The sequence below is a fragment of the Fukomys damarensis genome, unplaced genomic scaffold, assembly GCF_012274545.1.
Source record: "Fukomys damarensis isolate Sample0158 unplaced genomic scaffold, DMR_v1.0_HiC HiC_scaffold_9, whole genome shotgun sequence".
In the NCBI taxonomy this organism is placed as follows: Eukaryota; Metazoa; Chordata; class Mammalia; order Rodentia; family Bathyergidae; genus Fukomys; species Fukomys damarensis.
Window position 1 is genome coordinate 47,887,597 of NW_022900921.1, and position 23,057 is coordinate 47,910,653.

A 23,057-nucleotide genomic window follows, 5' to 3' on the forward strand; every position below is an offset into this window, starting at 1 on the left:
GCGGGGCATGAGACCCCACGCCCCTCGGGCCTAGCGCACCAAGGTCCCCGAGCGCGTCGCCCCCGCGTGGGTTTGGGGCTCCCTTGGGGCTGCGGGCGGAAGAAGTCTCCTTACCCTTATGCTTCTCAGTCACCACAGGCACCCGGCTGAAGAAACGCGTGGATAAAAGCTCTGACTACAGCGGGGAGGGGACTGGGGATTGCCCTGTCCCCAGCGAGGGGTCGGGTGGACAACTCCCCTGCCCGGGGCAGGACCTGAACGTGCCTTCCTTGGGTCCAGCGGGGCCCCGGGGCACAGCGGCTCGAGTAGGGGCTCTAGGCGCTGTCCTGGCCCCAGCTGGGCTAGGACTTCCTGATCAGGTCCACGTGCGCGAGAGGGAAGCTGCGCTCGCAGACACGGGCATTGCAGGAATTCTGGGAGCATGCTTGCGTGTCATTTGGAACCCTTGAGGGTGCTCAGGGTAAAGCCCCTGCAGGGGAGTTGTCCTGCTTCTGGCTACTACCCCGTGTCTGGTCCTAGAAAGTGGTCTCATGGGAGCCTTACCCTGTGAGGTAAGATTATCACCCCGTTTCAGGGTGAGGAAATCGCACTCAAAGAGATTTGTTCTAAGCAGCGAAGTGGCCACATAGCAGCTGAGATCTGCACCAGGATCCCCCAGGACAAAGCCATGCGAGGGCCTTACAGGGTCAGAAATGCCACACCCATCAGATACTCAGGGAACCCCAAGGGTGAGCTTTGCTACAAACAAGTGAGTCTAAAACCAGAATTGATGTGGAGATTCGCCTCCTCCCCCAAACCACCTCCTAGTCCCTGAGGACAGGATGGAAGGGTCCCCACTCCTGAATCCTGGCCAGGGCAGGCCAGGACCTCGGGACTCAGCTCCATGTGCATCAGACTATCCATACCCACACTTTCCAAATTTGTTGTCTGTCTGGATGCAAATTGCAGGATGATCCCCTCCCTCTATAGAGAGCTTTAAATTTCAGTTTTAGAAACAGGGTTACAAAATGATGAAATATTCATGGTGTACTTAGCCCTTTCTGGTTTCTTTTGTCTTCCTTTTGTTCAGAGTTGTGTGTTCAATTCATTTACTTTTACTTTTTATTAGTAGAGTTATTTAGTGTTACTGTTTTCCTTCTAATAATTACATTGCCTGTATCATATGGGTTCTGGTATGTTGTGCTTTATTACCAAAAATCCTGCAGTTCTGATGTGTGTTTCCCTTTTAACCTTGGGAATATTTTACATGACTCTGTGGGGATTTAATCAGCAAAGTCAAGTGTCTGGAAATAAACTCCCAGTTTCTACAACACTGCAAAAAGAAAAAGAGGAGAGATAGAGGGAAGCAAAAAAAAAAGAAGTAGATCACAAAAAGAAGTAGAAGAAGTAACTGCAACATATGGATCTTTCTTCGACTCTCATCAAAGAACAACTACTAAAAACAAATTTTTAAGAAACAAGTTGGGAAAATGTAACTTTGACAGGATATTTGATGGTGTAATAAATGATCATTTTAGGCATGATAATGAAATTATGCATATATTTGTTTCTTTTTATCTTAAATTTTCACTTTTCAGGAATAGTGCCAAAATATTTACTACTGGAGTAACATTGCATCTAGGGTTGATTCGAAATAAACTGTGGTGGAGGGGGATATGAACATGAGAAACACCATAAGCAAGGCTGACTGGTAACTAGTGGAGCTTAATGACGGATATCTGGGCTTCTTTTTGCAATGCTTGAGAAATGAGAAGAGTTTCTACATAGCAAACACACACATCCTTCACCATTCCTAGCATTTCCACTACAGGAACTTTCCTTCAGAGGCAGCTGTTCATGCAAACATTGATAACACAGCTAAGAGTCTCCCTGTAGAATTGTTTCTAACAGCAAAACCCTGGGACCATATTAGACAGTCACCAACAGAAGTGCACAGGTTTTGGAAAGGAGGTAACTATATTTACTGATTTGACATAATCTTTGAGATAGATCAATAGAGAAAAATACAAGTAGAGAACACTTCGTGGATTGTGTCTGACCCTCTGTGCTCATAAACAAAGGGAGGAAGAAAGAGAAACAGTACCTACTCAGGAGTCCTTGCCTCTGAGAAGGGCTGAGTGGCTAGGAACAGGAGAGGAGAAGAAGGTTTACTCTACACACTTGGAAGAGATGGGGGGTGTGGGAGTTTTGAGATATGAGAATGTATTCTCCATTTGAAAAATAAAAATTTTAAACAGTAAAAATGGAATATTACTCAGCCATAAAGAATGAGAAACTAGAGTCATTCATAAGAAAATGGATGTGTATTGAGGCATACTCTTAAGTGAAATAAATAGGACATGCATTTGTAAATACCGAATAGTTTCTCTGGTGTGAAAAACTAAAAGTGTAAATAAGATCCAAATTGTATAACTGAAGTGAAATAGGGAGAAAAGGGCTAAAGTTTTTGGGAAGTGGGAAGAGTAAGGGAAAGGTAATAAGGGAAAAGAAAAAGTATGAGAAAAGGCAAAGACAGAAACCAAGTCTTTGTAAATAGGGAAGGGTGGAGTGAGTAAATGGAGAGCAGGGTATGGGGAAAAAATGAGAACCAAGACCTGTCATGCAAAGGTACAAGATCCCAATGATGAATGTTACTGAACTGTATACCTGAAAAGTACCGATAAACTCAATGAAAAAAAATTAAAAATTAAAAGTAAAAGTAACATGTGCTCCTTTAGGAAAAATAGGAAACAAATTCGTTAGGCTGAGATCAATAGAAAGTTAAGGGAGGTTTGTAGAAACAGAAGATGGGGAAATGCAAACACATGCTGGTATGAACAATCAAAGGACACACTTTAATGAGTCAGTCTGGGAGAACGTGTTTTGAAAAGTTCCGTCTTGTACACCATAGGATTCCCAAGATCTACCTACAGTGCGTGGTATGTAGTATGTGCTTAGTTAACATAGGCATTCAGTGTGCTGGCAGATCCTAGAGGGGCAGCCTGGTGAGTGTTTCATTTGGGGATTATTTGGCAGCACAGCAGATGGAGTATTCTTCAGAGGTACTTGATCTGTAAATCAGGTCTGGGGCTAAGTACCTGTCCTGCCTCTAGCTAACTCTGTGACCTCAGGTAACCCCAAACCTCCCTACCCCTCAGTTTGCTTGTTTGTAAAACGGCCCCATAACACAGATTTAGTAAGCTTTTGTGAAGCTCTCTAGAGTTGATGCATACGAACCCATGGGCTCTGATAACACTGTCCTTGGCACATACTAGGTCATCAGGAAACGTTTGCTTTTATCCAGGAGGAAAAGAGAAATGAATCTACGGTAGAAAAGGAATGAGACTGCATTCATTACAGTTTACGTCCTGTTCTGAAGATAAAAGTCATCTCTAGACAGTCTCAAACCCCAAGCTCTAGATAAAAGGTTAGTTCAGAAAAGGGAAAAAAATGAGAAACATTTTCCTGAGGGTTGGGATGGCGACATCGACAGGTTAGCAGGGTTTTCTCTTGTCTCTTCCAGCTCTTCAGTAACTCCTTCACTGATCACACACTCACACACACACACACACACACGCCATAAAGCCACACAGCTGGGGACTGGAAGAGACAGGGGGACAGGAGGACACTCCCGGGTGGTAGCCAAGTTTTCAAAGCTTGGTGCCACTCATCTTCAGGAGGCCTGGACACTGTAAGGAAAGACTGTAATCCCAGCACTCCAGGATATTGAGGCAAGAGAATTCCAAGTTCCAGTCCAGCTTGGGCAACTTGGCAAGACTGCATCTCAAAATACAATATATAACAAAAAAAGGCTGGAGATGTAGCTCAGTATAAAGGCTCCAGGTTCAATTCCCAGCAACAACACACAAAAAGAGGGGCACTCTCAGCGCCTTGGGATGCTTGCAATGGCTGAGTAAATACTGCCGGGGCTTCCAGCTGACCTGTAGTTTACCAGGAGCCTGAGAGCAAAGTAGGTTTTTGGAGTGCAACGGACCAAGCACAGACCTGATCTAGGAATGCAAAACTCCAGCTGCAGGTCTGTGTTTCCGTCCTCCTACCGCATGGCACACACGGGTGGAGCCTGACCAGGGGAAAGCTTCAGCCAGGCTGAATAGCCACTTGCTGTAATCTCTCTTCCTTGGCACCACTGCAGTGTGCTCCAGGCTGCGCCTGTGTTGGGGTCTGGTAAGGGCAGGAGCTCGGGACTACCCACCTGAAGGCCACAACCTTATTGTCCCAGGAAGAAAGGGAAGCCATGAAAGCTGGAATCAGATGAGCTCTCTGCATGGTGGCATGAAGCACTTTGTCCCCTTTAAGAAGAAGACATCTCCCAGGCAGATCCTCCTGCTTCAACCTGGGCAGGCAGGCAGGAAACATTGCATGGTTTGCCCTTGATTCAGAGCTAATTGCCTTTAATTGCCTCACATGGTTGGAAGGTGAGTAAGTGTTTAAGACCATAAAAGCTGGGGGGAGAGAGGGTGGCCTCAAACCATGCTTCCCCTTGCAGTGGGGCCAGAGCTCTCCGGCTGCCCCTGAGGCAGTGGTCAGAGGGCTGGACTTGCTCCTCCTGAAAGCACTGTCTGCCTGGACCCACAGGAAACATCCAAAGAGAGCGAGTCTAGGCACCCACCTGCGCACCTGAACTCCTCTAGCCGTGGGAGGAGCCGGATGCAGCCACAGCAAGACAATGCTAGATCCCAGCTCTGTTCCTCCGCTGCCCAGGAGACTCAGGCACAGCTCAGCTGGCAGGAAAGGCTGGCTCCTCCTTCCCTCCCCCTCTGCCTCTGGCAGGCTCTGTCTGGGAGGAAGACTGCCAGCTCTTTCTTGACAGGCAGCGTTTCCATCCCCCATTTTTACAACCGATTTAACGGAGCCAAAGTGTCATCTACATCTGAGGTGGACCCTGAAAAGTTGGCTTATTTGAGTTTTTTCATTGACCCATAAAAATCGTACACATTCTGAGCTCCTTTTGTCTCTGAGTTGATCTTTTCTGGAACTATCCATTTACTTCTCTGCTTGCCTTTGTGGGCAGTTCTGCCCTCTTTTGTCATTTGTCAGTGATTCCCAGGTAAAAGAAGTGTGAGTGTCCTGGTCTGCAAACTGGCCCAAGTCCTTCTATATGAACTCTGTTAGCATTATCAAGATCCATGAAACACTTCTTTCTATAGCCTCTCATGCTTCCAAGAATCCCAAATCCAGGGGAGTCTCCTGCCCCACAGGCTCCTAAGGATGTTAATATAAGGTACACTGAAATCTGCAACTTTATGAGTCACTGCTATGACTCTAAACCCTCAAGTTCTCTGCCGCCACCAAGGTCCTTCTGTAATACTTTTGCTATGATCTGGTTATCTACAGAGAGCCTCTGTGGCCCAGGTAGGAAGGGGTCAGGAGCGGAAGGGCCTGGAACTCCAGGAGTTGTATCAGCTTCCTGTCACTATCACAAATGCTTGAGGTGACCTGCTGGTGCAGAGAAGGAGTCATTCTAGCTCACAGCTCTGGAGGCTCTAGCCATGACTGCTTTGCCACACTGCTGTGGGCCTGTGGTGAAACAGCTCATTATAGTGTGGTAGAATGGAGCCACTTAGCTCATGGCCAGGGGGCAAGAAAGGGAAAGAGAAACTGTTGGGCTCCTAAAGCTCTCCCACTAGGCCCCACCTCTTAAAGGTTCCACCACCTCTCAACAACACAAAGCTGGGACCAGGCTTTTAACACAGGGGCTTCTGGGGTCCACTTAAGATCCAGTCTCTAGAACATATAGTGCATGTGGCCACAGGTGAGTCTCATCTCCTTCATGTCTTTACCTCACTTGTGGAACAAAGGATGTAGTCTATCTCTTCTTACTTTTTCAAGTGTCACTGCCAAGTATCAAGCTTTTCCTGGAGTGATTTTTATGCCCACTCTGCACTCACTTCCTGCGCATAATTCTGTGCCATGATACAGGTCTGTGTGTAATGAAAGCTATGCTGGAACTTGTGCAGAAAGCAGGCTGAGGACCCTCCCAAGGGCCTCTTCCCACTCACCCCCGCATGGTCAACAGTTGAACAGCAGGATTTCATAACATGTCCCACCTTTGGCATCTCCTGGCAGAACTGTTTGCCAAAAAATAAAAAAGAAATAAAATTCCTTGGCCATTATAAGTGTATAATATTTCTGGAATCTTCTGCTTAGTGGAGGTGCCAAGCGATTACTGTGCCACTGTTACAAATTACTCATTGCCTCCCGGAAGGCCAGAGGGGCAATTACTGGCAAATAGCTGGTCTTTTTCTTTCTTTTTCACTTTTCTCCTTTGCCTCCTCACCACAATCTTGCACTGGGCCTGAAGGTAAGCAAACTGCTGGCCCGGTGACTACGACATGACTCACCCGCCACCCCCACCTGCCAGATCCCAGAGTCTCTTTCCCTGTTTGCTATACTGCTATTGGTTCCCTGGGTTTCCAGGTTATGCTAAAGGCAGAGGGAGAAAATGCTTGAGAGATTTCCTTTATCTATGAATGTGCTTGGAAAATTACCAGGACAGGGAAGCAGAGACTGAGATCCTGAGGAGGGAGGGTCTCAGAGAGGCCTTCCTGTAGTTTGTCTGTGATCCCACATCTTCTGCCCACAGCCAGCGTGGGAAGGCAGTGCTGTGTGCATGTGTGTGTGTTTGTGTGTGTGTGTACACGCACACACCGGACATCAAGCCCAGGACCTCATGCACCCTGAGCGCACATTCATTCTACCACTGAGCCCCACCCCAACCTCTCCCCAGAAGCTTCTCAATGCCCTCCTCACTCTGCCCACCTGGCAGATTCCTCTCTCTCAGACCAGGCATGCTACCTGGGCCATGCGGTGTCATGAGGGACCCACTGAGGGCCTGCTTTCTCCTGTGTCTATAACAACAGAGGACAGGACGCTGACACCTGTGGCAAGGATGGAGCCATGGGTCTCTGTGTTTGCAGCACTCTGCAATTCTGTCAGTAATTACTGAATTTAATCTGGTTATCTCAAAATGCCTAATGCAATGTAAGGCTGCTGTATGCAGTCTGTGCAGAAGTAGGAGGCCCCCCCTGAGAGGGAGACACTCAGGCCACTTCCTGACTGACAGATCAATTGTCCAAGCTTGGCCTTGATATCCCCTTTCCCCACAGTGATGTAACAGAAGCAAAGTCTAAGAGCCTGGCCTTGCAGACAGGCAGATGGGGCCTTGGGCATGGCTCTCCAAAATGGAAGTAGCCTGGGCTGCAAGGAGCTGGGAGGAGGCTACAGGACAGGCACTCACAGGGTCCTGAGACAGTACTGCCTGGGGAGGCTGGCTTCTCTTTATTGGAGTGAGTGCTGCTCTCAGCCCCACTGGAGTTCCCTGGATGCCTCCATCCTGTACTCTGACTCAGCCTTCATTTGTAGGAACTGAATCTGGTGAAACTACGTCTCTACATTCTGTTTGGACCACATTGGTTTTCTATTGAATGCTTTCAATGCTGTCTGTAGGGATGAGAATGAACAGAATAAAATCACCATTCTGCCTCCATCTCCGCTAGCTCGATTCTCTCTCTGTACTGCAGGTCTCCAGAGGAAGCAGGTCCACCTGCCCGTCTGGTACCAGGGCACTACTACAGATGGTAGAGACCCCTTCTGTCCTCTGGGCACTGCTAATGGGCATTGGGTGGAGGTGGCCTTTCCACCTCAGTGGAGGCTGACTTCCTGTGGGAGAGGAGCTGGAAAGTGATCCTCATCCTCTTACCTGCAAGTGGAAATGCTTCCTAAGGTGACCCAGATGGGCTGAAGGTAAGCAAGCTGCTTCCCTGCCTGTCACTGTGCACACCCACAGTGGCCTGGGGATTTCCAAGTTCTATAACCCATGTTGCCATGAGCATCTACAGGCTACCCAGAGTGCCTCCCACCCATCTGGTCACCCTTTGGTGCTTACAGAACCGCACCCTGCACCTGGCCAAATGATGTGCTGAGAAACTCACTTGCAAGTGGCAGCAGGAGTAGAGTGGGTGGCTTTCCTGGCTTGGGTGGAGCTAAGTCAGGTGACACTGAGTATAACCGTGGGTCTGGGTGTCGCTCCATGCACCCACAGCTTGGTATAATGGGAGGAGATGGTCTCTTTAAGAGTGGGGCCAGATAGAGGTCATAGGTCACTGAGGGTATGTTCTTGTTGGGGGGCTCTCCTCTTCCTCCTCTTTTCCTCCCAGCTGTGCAGGAAGCAGCTTTGTTCCCTCACCTGCTCCCATTGTGGACGTGACCTCATCCCAGGCCCACACTAGCAGGACCACAGACAGAAGCTTGAGCCAGAGCCAGAGCAAACCTTTCTCCTGTGCTATTTATCCCAGGTGTTTTGTTCCCTTGGTGGAAAGCTGGATCCTGGCAAGTGGAGCTCAGAGGAGCAATCATCTAGCATCCCACTGCTGCCTTCATCTGTTTACTTTCTTTCTTTTTCATGTCTTTTTTTTTTTCGACAACCGAGAGGGCAGCAGTAGATATTTCCACCAGGAGTCTGGCAGCTGGGGAAGTGGCAGTAGGTGGGCCCAGGAGGCTGTGGCCCAATGAGAGGGCTCTGGATTCAGATGGGCTTTGGATCCAGAGCTATGCTTTGGGTCTGTGGGCAGAACAGTCCCTGCGGGAGCAGATGGAGGCCAGTGACAGACAGCACGTCACCAGAAGCCATACTAAGGCATTAGCCGTCACTGTGCTCACTGTTAGAATCCCGTTTTCTAACAGGTCACTATAATGGGCCACGCTCCTTGGCCCTTTCTCCAAGAGTAAGGGGCTGGGGAGGTGCTGTCCGTATGGAGCCCTGTTTGGGTCATTCTGGAAAAACAGGTGCCTGGGGACCAACTGCCTGGGTCACTGCCAGGCTAAGCTGGCTGCAGCACCAGAGCCAGAGCTGTGCCACCTGGGCAAGGGGACCCTGTAAAGGATTGGGAAGCTAGAAGCAGAGCCTGCGATTTGGAAGGCAGCATGATCCTGGAGTCAGGGTCATGCCAGGGTCAGTTAGCAGTTTGCTGACCTAAGTCTAAACCAGAAACAGAGCCAGAATCAGGGCAGGAGGGCAGTATGAGAACTTTGTCTCCTGGATGGAATCTGGGTGCGGCCGGTGAGGCAGCAAGCTCTTAGGCCTGGGACTTTGTGGCAGCTGTTTGTTCACTCTGGAGCCTTGCCTGGTGGCCCCTGAGTCATCCGGACAGAAATGGGGTTCAGTAGAAACACAGATAGCCCCGAGGAGCTACAAAATGGACTGTTTTCCCTTCTCTGTGACAAGTCTCTGGGAAAATGGAGAGGAGAGGGTTGATTTGACTGTGGATCCCTTTAATAAAGTGTCTGTTTTAATCAGATACTCCTTGGTAAGTCACCCTTGGATGCTGGTAAACCGCCTGTGGCGGGTTTATTGGGGCCATGCAGTCTGCTGGCTCTGGCAAATGAGTCACATTTTATACTGTTTGCTGACGGCAGAGGCCCAAGCCCACACTTTGGCAGGAAGCACTCTCGGAAGTGAGGGATGCATATAATCCTTCACTTCTTCTTACTGTGGGACCAGTGGGCCCATGTGGGGGCAGCAACAGTGACAGTGACAGAAACACGGCCATGTGTGAAGTGAAGGGAAAGGAACTAGCCAACCTGGTAAGGCAAAAGCCCACTTTGAGAGCCATGGTGACCGCTGCCAGCTCCTAGAAAAGCCAAAAAATGCAAACCCAGGAAACCACTGGTGATGGGTCACATGACCCTCAGAAGAGACCAGACCCAGCACAGAGAAGGTGAGAGTCTCCTGGCCCTCAGCGTGTACAGAACCTCCACCACCTTGGCCCTGAGCCTAGGGCTGGTTGATTGAACCCTCCTGAATTTTAAAGGGTGAGAAAAGCAGAAGAGGAGCCAATGTGAAAGCATTACAGACCCCAGGACCACTGGCATATAATTTCACCTTACATTAGACTTCAGATATTTAGATTCAGTCATTCTAACCTTGGTAAAAAACAAACAAACAAACAAAAACAAAAACAAAACAAAAAAACAAGTGGACCCTAAAATTAAGACAGGGTGCTCCCTGCTCTATCCTAAAATGTAGACAAAATCAAAGTATACTAGCATAATTTCCTAATATTATCTTTGAGTTAGTCTTAAAATCTGACTTCTTGAAAGAAAAATAATTGTAGTTGTAGGGAGAATATTATCAATGATCCATGATGCATTCATCGAGAACCAGTTTTTGTTGTTTTGATGTGGGGTTGAATCCAAGGCTAAACATGCCATGGAGATGTACCTCCAGCCTGAGAATAATATTAAAAGAAGCAAAATAGAATGCATAATATCTCTTTCTCAGTAACTCTTTTCAAGCACAACTTAATAATAAGCTGTGACTGTTATTCCTGGTTTCAGTTAGAATCTGTTTTTCTGACACACCCAAAATCCTACCTCTGAGTACATTTGTGAACAGTCCTGAGCGTGGCATTCAAGGCACAAGTGATATCCTTCCAGTGGTCATATCCAGCAGAGTGGTTGGGGAAAACTAAGAAGAAGGAACTTGTTATTTGCCAACTCCTCACAATGCCACCAAAATGGTTAAACCTCAGACTGTCCCCTTTGGAGCTCAAGGACTAGTGTGATCTGAAGAACAAAGCCAGCCCAGGAAGATGAACTCCTAATAAGACCAAGTCAGGGTTCAGATGGGAAAGTGCCCCACTTCTGTGAACATACCTAAAAGAACTAAAGTGGGGGGACATTCAGCCAGGTCATAGTACTCTAACAAGAGTTGAGAGACAAACACAACCCATGAGCCCTAGGCAGAGGAAAAATCATGTGATGGGCCACTACATGGCTTCAGAGAAGGGTCTGCTGTGGGCAAAAGTGTCATGTGACAAGTGGCATGGGAATACAATGCTAAATGCATCCAGCCAATGCAAAGAGACAAATTCAGAGAGCTCTGGGTACACAGAAAGCAGCAGAGTGGGTGCTCCCAGGCCCAGGAGGTAGGAGGGCAGGGTGCTGGCTCATGGGCATAGAATTCCAGTCTCTCAAGGGGAAATGCTCTGCAGGGTGGTCATCCAGTCAGCTTGGTGGTGTGGAAAGTACCTACAGCCTAGGACAGCATTCAGACCAGCCTGGGGCCCCCTTGGCTTATGAGCCTGGGTTCACTGGAGAGGGCCCTGGGTTCCAGAACTTGCTCTGGTGCATGTGGTGGGTGGTGCCAGGTAAGATTAGCGTCTAAGTGAAGCAGGTTGCCCTCCCTACCATGGACAGGCCTTGTGCAATCAGGTGAAGGCCTGAGTAACACAGGGGCTCACCTATCCTGAGTAAGAGAGGATTCCTTCTGTCCACCCACCTTTCAGCTGGGATTTGGCCTTTATCTTTTCTCAGATGCAACTGATGTCAGCTTGTCCTGGATCTTGAGCTGCCACGCCTTGCACAGGGGCTACACCACCCTCTCTCCTGATTCTTAGCCTTTGGACTAGTTCACAGCGGCACCATAGCAGGGCCTGGCTGGCTGGCTCACCTGGCGGGTTCTGGGATCTTTGGCTTCCATAATGTGTGATGTGATCCCTTACAAATCTCTTTCATTACATGAAAATATGTACACACACACATCCATCTGTCAATATCCATAGGGGATTGGCCCCAAAGTCCATTGCAAATATCAAAATTCACAGATATTAAATCCATTAGGTAAAACATCACAGTGTTTTCACAATACCCAAAACATCCTCCTAGATAATTTAGACTGCACTAGTTACTTTTGTTTTTTTATTATTTTTTATTTTTGAGATAGGGTCTCATTATGTAGTTGAGACTGACCTGGAACTCACTATGCAGCCCAGGCTGGTCTTGAATTCACAGCAATCCTCCTACCTCAGCTTCCTGAGTGCTGAGATTACAGGCATGCACTACTATGCCTGGCTGCACTAGTTACTTTTGTTTTTTTATTATTTTTTATTTTTGAGATAGGGTCTCATTATGTAGTTGAGACTGACCTGGAACTCACTATGCAGCCCAGGCTGGTCTTGAATTCACAGCAATCCTCCTACCTCAGCTTCCTGAGTGCTGAGATTACAGGCATGCACTACTACGCCTGGCTGCACTAGTTACTTTTGACACCCAGTGCAATGCACATACTATGTGAATAGTTGTTCCGTGCTATTGCTTAGGAAACAGTGATAAGAAATTCTATGCATGTTCAGCACAGATGCATTTTACAAAATATTTCCCATCATGGTGGGTTGAATCCACAGAGGGGAGCCCACACTAAGGAGGGGAAATTTGTGCATATATTCTCTCCCCACCACCCTACCTTTGTGGTGGACCCTATGAACCATGCGGAGGTGCTTTACGCCCAAGTTGACACACAGGCAGATCCGTCAGCACTGTATAAACAGTGCCTAGTGCAAGATGCACACAGTGAGTGAATGCCCCAGGTCAGGACAGTAAGGGCTGGTGACACCTAGGGAAACCAAGCTAGCTGGTTTCTTTCTTGCAGGAATTCTCAGCCTCTGTCTCTAAGGGAAAGTGTGCACTGAAAGCCTTCAGGAGCGACCAGCATCTCAGCACGGTTTGCACACCTTTCTAGTGGACACCCCCAGTGGGCAGGAAAGAAGCCAGGATCCCAGACTGGAAGTCAGGGAAAGGTGGTCATGCCAGGCAGATGTGGCCAGGCTCTGGGGTCTTGATGCTGCAGGTGCACCTGACTGAACAGTGGAAGCCCTGAGGTTCAGCTGTGAAACGGGAGAGTCAGTGGGTGCTCCCAGTGCCCCTGAGTTCCTGTGTTGGTACAGATGGCCCTCAGGTTCAGTGAGCCTCTGGCTCTTATGCAGGGACACCCTTGGGTGTACGGGTGGGACACTACTCTGTGTCATACCAGGGTGAGCTGCTAGTTGAAAGGTGACCTGCGCTTATGAACACCTGCAGCCTTAGGCTGTGCCATGCTGCAACCTGACACAGAAAGGGAATCTTACCGTGCCCTTCCTTCCCTACTCTGTCCCCATGGCTGTCCACAGTCAAGCCTGACTCAGCAGGACCACCTGAGACAGAGCCACTGACAGGGCTGCCAGAAGCAGGTAAGTTATGCACAAGGCCAGCAGTAGCAGGACTGGAGCCCTTTGTCCATTTTAAGATTTTTTGTTTGTTTGAGACAGGGTCCCCGTGGTTCACTGGCCTTAAATTCACTGTGTAGCCCAGGCTGGCCTCAAACTCATGGTGATCCTTCTGCCTCAGCCTCCTAAGTGCTGGGATTACAGGTGTGCACCACCATGCCAGGCTCATTTTAAGACTTTTTAAAGCTATAAAATCAGCCTAAAATAGGACTGAGTACAGATAATCCCAGCTTTTCCTGCATAACCAGGAGGGTTGTCATCAAGAAAATAGAAAAAACAAAAAAAACAAAAAAAACCACAATGGTGAAAAAGGATGAATCCAGTCATGGCCTGTTGAGGGGGAAACACTTTGGTTTCAGCCATATAGACATTTCCTAAACTTGGGTGAATACAAGATCTGGAGGAAGGTTGGGCTGGTGGTGAGGACACAAGTAGGGAAAGAGTTAAATCAATAATTCACCCCACAGTGGAGTACTATGCAATTGTGAACAGCATGGCAGAATTCCTCCATGTGGAACCAATTCCAAGACAGTGTTGAGTGCAAAGAATAAGGTGAGAATCATTGTTACTATTTGTAATACGAGGTTCACATTTATTGCACATCATACGCTGCATGATGCTGGATGTTTAGGTCAATGAGAAATCATGTATATGATGGTGACCTCATAAGGTGTAATGGAACTGAAAATCCCTACCACATAGTGTTGCGGCTGCCACATGAACGTCAGAATGGGAGGAATTACACATGTGCCTGTGGTGTAAACATACCTCTTGCCTGGCATATAAAATAGAGCACCTACTATTGTGTGTGCTGCCTAATTCTCGACAATGATAGTGTATGATCTGCTCCTGGTTTATGTATTGTCCATACTAAATTTCTGTGACCATAGCGTATGCTCCTCCTGCTGATCAAGGTGGGGTTTTCAGGAGGTGATTGGAACATGAGGCTGATAGCTGACTTGCTGTTAAGAGGCAGGGCCTGGTAGGAAGGGGTAGGGTCACTGGGAATGTGGCCTGGAAGGGTTTATCTTCCTCTCAGCTCCTTCTTTTGCTGTCTCTGCTTCCTGTCTGCCATGCTGTGAGCAGTTCTCTTCTACCAGGCCCCTTTGCCATGCTGTTCTCCCTTGGAGTCAGATGACTATGGACTGAAATGTGAGCCAAAATAAACTTCTCTTTCCTTAACTTGTGGGTGTCAGGTGAGGTGGCTTGGCCATGAGCAAAGTGGCTAAGACAACCCAGAATTACTAGAAAAACAGAAATTAGGCGAGTGTACAGTAGACACAGTGGCCAATGTTTCCAGAAGAGAAAGCACCAGGTGCAATTCCTGTCTTAAGCTAAGCCACCTGAAACCCTGTGTTAGTCTTTGAGTGTTACCATAGCACAGTGCCACGGACTGAATTATTTAAACCTCAGAACTTCTGGTTCTGGATGCTGGAAATCCAAGCCTGAGGCGTTGGCAGAGTTGGTCTGTTTTGAATGCCAGGGGAAGAGTCCCTGGCATGCTGGTCTCCCAACTCCTATGTTCTCTGGCAGCCTTTGACATTGCCTGGCTTGAAGACCCACTCCCCTCATCTATGTCTTCTGCCCTCATGTCCTCTTTCTGTAAGAACACTAGTCAGACTGGGGTGCCTCCTTAGGACTTCATCTTAATGAATCACCTCTATAACAATCCTGTTTCCAAATAAGGTTCCATTCTGAGTTATTGAGGCCTGGACCTCAGCATATGAATTTGGGTATTGGGACACATTCAACCTATAGCATCTTTATGAATAATACCAGTACACTGTTCCTAATAAATAGTGACATGAAGAAGAAACTAATGGACATAGGGCAGGAAAAGCGATGGATGTGGAGGGGAAAGGGTTGGGAGGAGAGGGCGGTGCTGTTCCTACTGAGCCACTCAGCACATCCATACCCCAAGAGCAGGGCCCTGCTGTTGTGCAGAGTTGGTGGCATCCAGTGTTCCTGGGTCTTTGTGCTTCACAGGCAGATGCCCAGAAGAGACATAGATTGTAGCCAGGCTCCATGAGGCCCAGGGGTCCCCTTGTCAACAAGGTTAACCTGAGGGAATAAAGTAAGGCTAGCCCAGTCCATTGTCATGGGCTGCCACTGAGATAGAAGGGCAGCCAGTCCCATGGGAGAGGGTGCCTGGGACTGAGTCCTAGGGAGTTTGATTTGTGCTAGTGACCTGGTACTTTGTGGTAGTTTCGGCTTTGCCCAAGCCCATGGACCAGGTTCAAAGGCAAATGGATAAAGCTTATTGGGTTGAGAATTCACAGCCACACCTGTGGGCTCTGCCTCTAGGGATTTAACTGCAGATCAACGATATTTGAAAAAAAAAAAATCCAAAATGTCCCCCAAAGCAAATCTTGCATTCACCATATACCCAAGCACTACTCTGTGTCTGTGTGGAAGAAGGGATCTGCAGGCATTGTACTGGGTGTCACCAGGTATTAAGAGAGGATTTAAAGAATGTGAAAGGGTGTGCAGAGCTTCTGTGCAGATACAACACTGTCCTTATCTATGGAATTTGAGCCTTAGTATCCCTGGGGTTCTGGTACCAACCCTGTGGGTCCTAGGAAGACTGTACAGCACAGAAATCCCAGTGCTAGGGTACAGAAAGGAACTTGGTTCTGACCAGTGAGATGGATTCATCCCAGCCTACCTCACTGATGATGTAACTGTCAAGTCTAGGCAAAGGGTACATTTAGGCTCATAGTGCACTGTCCCTGCCATCAGAGACTCCATACCTTGGCTTTAGTTTTTTTTTGAGTTAATAGGAAAGATGTCTCTATTTCCTCACCAGGCTACTTTTATATTTATACTAGGATTTAGTAGGAAGTCTTTTCATTCCCATCAGCTTTTGTCCCTCTTGGGGTACTGTAGTCATGTGCATGGGGCACACAGCCCAGAGTAGTTGCCCAATGTGGAATTTCAGAGCAGGACAGCTGTTCCTAGCTCCAGAGTAAGTTCTCCAACATTTATTTAGCAGTTCTTAAAGACACATTGGGCAACACAGTTGGAACTAGGTGCTCTTTTTCTCTGGTTCCTAATATGCTAGTGTCACTGGTCAGGAAGAAAATTCCCAGCACCCCTATGAGCTACAGCCAGGACCTACATTGCAGTTGGCAGCAGGCTGGGCATAGAGATAAATGGCTTGTGGGGACCACAGAGACCTGTGTAGAGGACTGGTCGTGCTTCCAGGATGAGGCAGGGCAAAGGAGATAATACTGGATGCATCAGGGGTTACAAACAAGATAAACATTATGATTTTGATCTCTGGTTTTCTCTTCTTTTCTGCCATGGGATTACAGCTCTGAATACACCACAATCTATAAACCAATCTGCAAGCCTCTTAGAGACATCAGAATAATTCAAACCAACTTTCCAATAATTGTTTTGTCCAGACATATGTGATCTGTATTTGACAACAAAATGCACCTGGTGAAAGAAATCTAAGTTAAATGCTGCCTGCAGTTCATTATTGCTACACACCCTGTCTTCTGATCAGATTTGAGTCATGCACATGACTGTTTAGTTGAGAAAATGATCAGTTAATAAAATTATTATTGTTTGGAGATAGAATCACTCACTGTCACTCTAGTCAGATTGGCCTTCAATTCGATTTGTAACCCAGGATGACCTTGAACTCATGATCTTCTTGCCTCAGCCTCCTGAGTTCTGGGATTACAGATGTGCACAGCCATGCCCAGTTAGACCACCGACTTTGTGGGTTCCATTGGCTGGCAGTGATATCAGAATCATCTTAGAATAACTGTTTTTCATTCTGATGGTTTTTGTCAATAAACATTATTTCTCAGCTCCAAGTTGAAAAGGTAGTTGGGAGTTACAGTCCAGCTTTCAGCCACTGAGAACCTGCTTGAAGATTTCAGAAGCCCATTTCATAAACTCCAGCAACGGTACTTTACAAAAACAGCTGCCTGCATCATTGGGGAAAAGAACAGGGCACACTTGCCGGACGTCTCAAAGGAGCCTGAATGGGGAGCGAGTTTTATTCCCAGCAGTATTGTAGCATCTGTAGCTGATAAACAGCACTTCTCTGTTGGTGTTGCTGCTGTTTCAGGTTTTTGGTTTTAAGGCTACTGTCACTAAACAACCACCATACTTCTGCTAGAGGAAGAATATTTATCTTTGTGCCTTGCTTTCCAGTTAAAAGGTGCCGTCAGCATATGGCCACGCTTTTACACCATCCTGGCCTCTCTCTCCCTGCTGGATAGCACCCGGGGCCCTTGGAAAAGTAGCTTCTCTCCTCCCCCAAGGAAGACAGAAGAGAACTTTCCAGCTTTCTGGAAAGGCAATGTGCTTTCTGTCTCCTCCACTTACCAGCAGTCTTGCTCTGTCCCAAACAAGTCAATATTCATTTCTGACCTCTAAATGCAACTGCGGCCAAGTTACCTTCTCCAGGCCTCATAATTCAAGTCAAAAGTAACCAAAAAGGGAACGAGAACCATATGGTATAGCATGGAGATCACATTTGATCCAGCCCCTTACCTACTCTCTCCTTCCCTCTGCCCTGCCCCGGCCCCCACTTCCTCTCTCCAGCTGTCACAAAATGCTGCTCTTGTGTGGCTCCGCTTCCCTGAAAGCCAAAACCCCTCTGCCCCACTGCAGGAAAAGAAAACAAACTTTAGAGAGGAAGGGCCTTGGCCTGGGGCCGCCCAAGAGAGGCACACTGCGGGACACAGGCACAGACGTGGCACAGCTAGCTGCTCATGAGGACACTGTGCCCAGCAGCAGATACTGTGGGCGTTGGAGTTGTCCTAATCAGCACAGTTGTTTTTAAGCATCTCAGATGTCTCCCCTTGTGGCCCCATCACTTTTTGGAGATTGGGGCAGGATTTTGATTTTTCCTTTTTTTGTTGTTGAAGTAGGCAGTATTGGATCAGCCCTAGCTTAGAGGATCAAGCTTGATTGTTTGCAGAACCAAGGTGTCTCAGGGAGGCAGGAGTAGAATTGCAGAACCACAAAGGACCCTGCAGGGTCTTCAGCAGGGGATCAACTCCGATAGCCCACACCACCCCAGAAACTGCAGCCCGATATCACCCCATACCCCTTCGGCCATGCCCAGAGGAGCCCTGGTCCTCTTTGTGGGGTGCGCTCTGGTGCTTGTTTTCAGCAGTTTTCTCTTCTAGTGTATTTCCAGTCTGTTGTACTTCATCACACCAGGTCTGAGAGTCACCCCTCAACACCCATCTCAAATTACACTGTTATCTCTAGCTCCCTCCCCTTTCGGCTAACCCAACTTCATAGTTCACTCTGCACCACGAGACTAAGTAAGCTGAGAAACAGAGTCACAATTGACCAGCGGCCGGTGCCTGGGTCCACAGTCCACTGGGGACAGGTGTCTGACTTCGTCCTGGGTCTGCCTTCCAAGAAACGTGACTCTCACACTTCTGGTCTTCCCCAGGGTCAGACCTGATCTGCCCACTTCACCTGTGGGACCCTCTAAGACCTTAGCAGCACTTGCACAAACCTAGATAGCATCGCCTGCTGCACACCAGGTAATCAACCTCAGAGTCATGCTTCTGTGCTCAGCATTGGGAAGTACAGGAGCATCTCAGCGTAGCTCAGGACTGCAAAGGTGTGGCAAAAGCACCAGGTGACAGGGACCACGGGCTCTGCCATAGCTTACGGGGCCACAGTACTGCAGACTGTCTGACCCACCCTGTAATGTGGTGCCTCGGGACTCCAGCAAAGTGCTCTCAACGGTGCCTGTACATATGTGCATTGTACAAGGTGTGATCAAAGGGTACAGCATGGGGTCCAATAAAAAAATGTTACAGTAAAAGACACATTGGCACAGATCTCCACAGTATCCTCCCTCCTACTCCAAACACTCTTATCCCACAGCTCTTGCCCCTCTCTGAAGCAGCTCTGCAAGTGCTCTTTGTGGTGTCTTTGGTCACGCTGACTTCTGAGCTCAGGCACCCTAAGAGGAGCACGTCCTCTTGCTATACAACAGCGAGTTTGCCCTAATCTGTCACAGCATTGACAAGAAACAAATGTGGCTACTGTATGTCCTGGTTAAGGCATTTTCTGGATTTCAGTGTGTTTCCTTGACAAAAATTAGAAATTATGACAGCAGCTGTGGCTGTAACAGCACCCACACTAGGGGTCGTTGTGAAGCTGGAACCACTGTTTGTGCAGCATTTATGCATTTATGTTGTGTTAGTTATTTGTCATCTGAGGGTGACTGATGGGAAACAGAAGGATGTGCAAAAGCCCTGTGTAAATACCATGCTATTTTCTATAAGAGACTTCAGCATCGGTGAGCCCCGTGTCCCAGGAAGTCTTGGAACCAATTCCCTGCATACAGTGAGGGACTTGTTTATACATGCACATATATGACATTTGCAGGTGTATATATATGTGAGATAATAAGTGTTTTGAAGAAAAATTGATCAAGAAAGAACGAAACAAGAGTGATTTTAGATGAGAGTTGAGGGGTGGCTCTCAGACCCTGTGTGAATGAAGGGGTGAGGAGTCTGATGTGTGATTACACTAAGGAAGAGTGTGGCCAACAGTGGCACCAGTGCAAGGGCCCTGGTGCAGGGCAGTAGTTGGCCCATTGGGGAAGAGCAGTGTTACTAGAGGCCTGCGGTTGCAGAGGGAGGTGAAGGCATATTCTTGGATTCTGAATCATGTGGGGCTCTGTAGTTTGTGATTAGAGTTTGGGTTTTATGTTGGTGTGGGAGACTTGGATGGCTGTGAACAGGAGAGATGGCTCTCATTTATGTTAAAAATATGATAACAAATTTCAAAGTGAGGCTTGTGTTGCAACTGGGCTCACACTGGGCTCTTCAGCTGCCTGGCTGCTCCTGCCTGAGGCTGGGTTAGCAGGTATTTCCAGGAAACAGAGAGACTGCACTCCAAAATAGAAACTGCTGAGGTGGGCGGCCATCGTACTGTGCCAAGTCAACCGACCACAGACCACAGCAGAGGTGGGGACTCGTGGGGCTGCCACTTAGCAACAGGAGCCGGATGTTTCTCCGTTTTTCTGTCCAAGTCTTCCTGAAGGGTGCTAAACTCGCCACTGTAAATCCCAAACCCCTGGCTTGTTGAGAAGCCTGCTCGAGTCTGAGGGGCAGACCCCATCCTTCTCTGGGCTCCACATTTTCCCATGTGAGGGTATTTGAAGACCTGGTGCTGTGTTGTGTGAGTGTTTCTTCCTGAATCATGACTGCCCATGCTGAGTGACGCAGAGCCAGCACCTCTGACCCAGAGCACAGAACCTTTGCATTTTGTGTATGCAGGTGTGGAGAGGGAGGCGCCCCCTCTGATGCCCACTGACCTGTAAACTTTCACAGGCTGCGCACACACTGACCCTCTCCTCGCTGACCCTCACTGTCTAACTCCACCTCTGACTAAAGGATTGGAAGCGGGTGACATCTGGCCACTGGGCCTCAATGTACCGCAGTTAAAATTAGTCTTCTGAAAGGAGACTGCTGTGTTCTCTCATCTGCTATTTTGTTTCCTAAGTTATTAAAGAGAATAACATGTTGTTTCCTAATACATTATTTTTAACATCCTGGACAACAGTGGACAACTCTTCCAAAAGGAAGTTTGCAAAATTTAAAATTTATTCAATATCCTGTTCTTCTTTCTTCTCTCCCTACACACACACACACACACACACACACACACACACACACACACACTGTGACAAATGCCAAAGAATCTGCTCTTTAAGGTTCTCTCATCATCTAATCTTAGTATCCATTGCACAACATAAATCCCACTCACAGGACACCGTGATGGTGGCTGTGAGTGGCTGTGTGGGAAGGGACTGAAGGGCGTCACACCTGCCCACCCGCCACATGCAGCCTGCGACCGGCTGGCTCCTTCTCCGCAGGTCCGATTGGCCGCAGCAGCTCAGCTGGACAAACACTGACTGGCGGCTCCTCTCAGGAGTGTGACAACAAAGCTGCACAGCCTTCCCAGCTCTGGGCAGGGCAGGAGGTGGAGTACAGAGAGCCTGGAGTCTCCACCCATTGCTACACCTCGGGGACCCTAGGGTTCCTCGTGGATCCTGTCCGTGTTGCCACTGCTAGGCGGCACACACTGCTCCCTCTGCACCCTGCTGCACTGGGACTCTGTGGTCACAAGGGGCCTGGTGCTGGGCAGCTTCCAGCGCTGCTGCTGTCTGCTGCCATCCTCTCCAGCCCAGGGCTCTGACTCATCTTTGAAATGAAGATTAGTCCGGATTCAGTCTTCAAACAGAAATTTTTACTTTCTTTTCCTTTCTCCCTCTGTCTCTCCCTCCCTCCCTTCTTTCCATCCTGCTTTTGCTCCTTTCCTTTGCGCAGACAAAAGACTTCATTAATCCCTCTCATAAGTGATCAAGTTTTAGAAATGTTCCACAGAGAACAAAGAGAGTAGACAGTCCTTGTCCTTGTCACCATCCCTCTCAGACAAAGGGTCAGCTCCTTCCCAGCACCCTGGAGAACTCACACTCAGCTCTCTGACTTTCCCTCCTCCCATCTCACCCCAGTGCTGGCTGTCTTTGCCCTGTGCCTTACAGCGGTGGCCTCCACCACCACTGCTTACAGCCAACTCACCGCCATTGCAGAAAGGCCCAGAATCTCCCCAATGCTGCGGAAATCTAATGCTGACTGTGTAAAGAGTCCTGTGACTTGGTGCACCTTCTACAGTGGGCAACATGGTCATGAGCTTTGGTTTTCACATCTGGAGTGGGAATAATAATAATAATAATAATAATAATAATAATAATAATAATAATAATAAAAAATCATAATAATGATAACAATAGCAACTCGTTGGACCATTTTCTTCAAAGAGCTAATACTATACTTATTTCCTAGGTATTGCGACCACTGAACACATTTTAGCTATTTTTTAAAACAAAGTTAATCATTCTGGTGGGTCATTTGCCTTTTTTTTTTGGTACCTGAGATCGAACTCAAGTCCTTGTACTTGTGAGGCAGGTGCCAGAACCACTGAGCTAAATTCCCAGCTTTCATTTGCCATTTTTATAATTGGTAATAATTAGAATAATTGATAGTTGCGTGGGATTCACAAAATAAACTTTAGTTTTAGTGTAAAAAATTCAGAAGATCCTTTAAAATGTACAGAAAAATGTAAATTAACTACTGATCTTATTCCACTAGCATGATAACTTTATATTTTCTGGTGTTTTTTTTAGCTAAGGTAATTTACTGTAAGTTTTGCTTTGTTTGTTGATTGTGATGCCACAGACACCCCCTTATTCTGATGAACCCAGTCCCAGCTGCCCAGAGCATGCACAGGTCTCCAAGACCAACTCAAATTCCTGCTCTTTCCTTTAAAATTTTATGATGGCCTCCCCCTTAACAAACTCAGCAAGCACGTTGCGTGTGTTACTGGCTGGCCATGATTTCCCTTGAGTATGATTTTTTCAGTATCAGCTTTTAAATCTAAAAAACTCTCATGTTAAAATGCATCTTTATCCGTTTTGTCTAAATTGTATCTTTTGAATTCAAGTGAAACCCCACGTTGAGAAAACTTCCTCAAAGTTAAAATTTGATTTAAAAAATTAATGACAGGACATGTGCCTAGCCTGCGTGAACCCTGCCTCGGTTCAAACCCTAGCACACACACAAAGAATTAAGAAAAACGTTTTCCAGTTTCTACTGTAAAATTTATGTTTATGCCACACTTCTGCTACATAGGCACTTGTGCAGGACTTGCTTGTCCCTTCCTATTTTCTATCCAAATTTCAGAGCTGTGGATCTGGGATGGCAGTGATCAACCCAGTGTGGGAAGGAGGAGACTGATCCGTGGGACACACTCTGGGAAACAGCCCAGCCAAGTCCCATAGGAGAGTTACCATGACTCTAAAGGGGACAGTGACAATGTGGACATCAACAGACACACTGTACTTTGAAAGAAGTCATCATGCCCATAATACCAGCACTCTGGGAGGCTGAGGCAGGAGGACTGCATGATCGAACCAAGCCTGGGCAACTTAGCAAGAAAGACCCTGTTTCAAAAGAAAAA

The 23,057-nt window shown here is 47.6% G+C and overlaps 1 protein-coding gene across 2 annotated transcripts in view; it reads right to left on the reverse strand.

The window, feature by feature from the left end:
• Fhl2 (four and a half LIM domains 2) overlaps positions 1-23,057 on the reverse strand; it is a 52,319-nt gene that overhangs the window by 27,490 nt on the left and 1,772 nt on the right. Inside the window, exon 1 of one of the 2 annotated variants that reach the window (XM_033761736.1) lies at positions 115-383. The exons of the other annotated variant lie outside the window; for it this stretch is intronic. The gene's annotated coding sequence lies outside the window, so the exon portion shown is untranslated. Of the gene's footprint in view, positions 1-114; positions 384-23,057 lie in introns of those variants that run through there. 2 annotated transcript variants of the gene reach the window in all.